Genomic DNA, 638 nt, shown 5'->3' with positions numbered 1-638 from the left:
GCCTCATATGCCCATGGTTTTAAATACCATGGTTTTAAAATGATACCCATCATGGTACCTATCTATTATCTATCTAACCACCCATCTATCTATGTAAGCATCTATTTTTCCATATCTATCATCTATATTTCTAATCCAGATGTTTTAAATAAGTATTAAATCAATTTTCCAGCAGCCTTACTGACTTGTCTACTTGAATATTCCACAGATATCTCAAAATTTCCCCCACCTGCCCTTAGCTTCTATGTTCTCCAGTTTCTACCTTCAAAGACCAAGTTGCATAAGCCCAAATCTGGGAGTCACTCTGATAACCCCTTCCATTACTTTCTACATCACTTTCTCATAAAGTCCCATAAATTTAAACTCTGAAATATAACTGAACTCCAGTCCATTGTTTTAGTTTCTATGGGTCCAAAAGAGCAACACAAGTGACATCTTCAGCCTTACACACAGCAATGAACCCCTAACTCCTCATCACTTCTCTCCTGTTCCCATTAAATCCATTTGCCACACAATGGCCTTATTGACCTGTAAACATATATCACACCTCTGCTTAAACTCTTTCAATGGCTTCTGGAAAGTAAGTGTTGGTTAGGAGGTGGAGAAATTAGAATCTTCATACACTGCTGGAGGAATGT

This window comes from Tamandua tetradactyla, chromosome 12 (genome assembly GCF_023851605.1).
Source record: "Tamandua tetradactyla isolate mTamTet1 chromosome 12, mTamTet1.pri, whole genome shotgun sequence".
In the NCBI taxonomy this organism is placed as follows: Eukaryota; Metazoa; Chordata; class Mammalia; order Pilosa; family Myrmecophagidae; genus Tamandua; species Tamandua tetradactyla.
The sequence above is the reverse complement of the archived record's forward strand: the minus strand, read 5'-3'. Positions refer to the sequence as shown.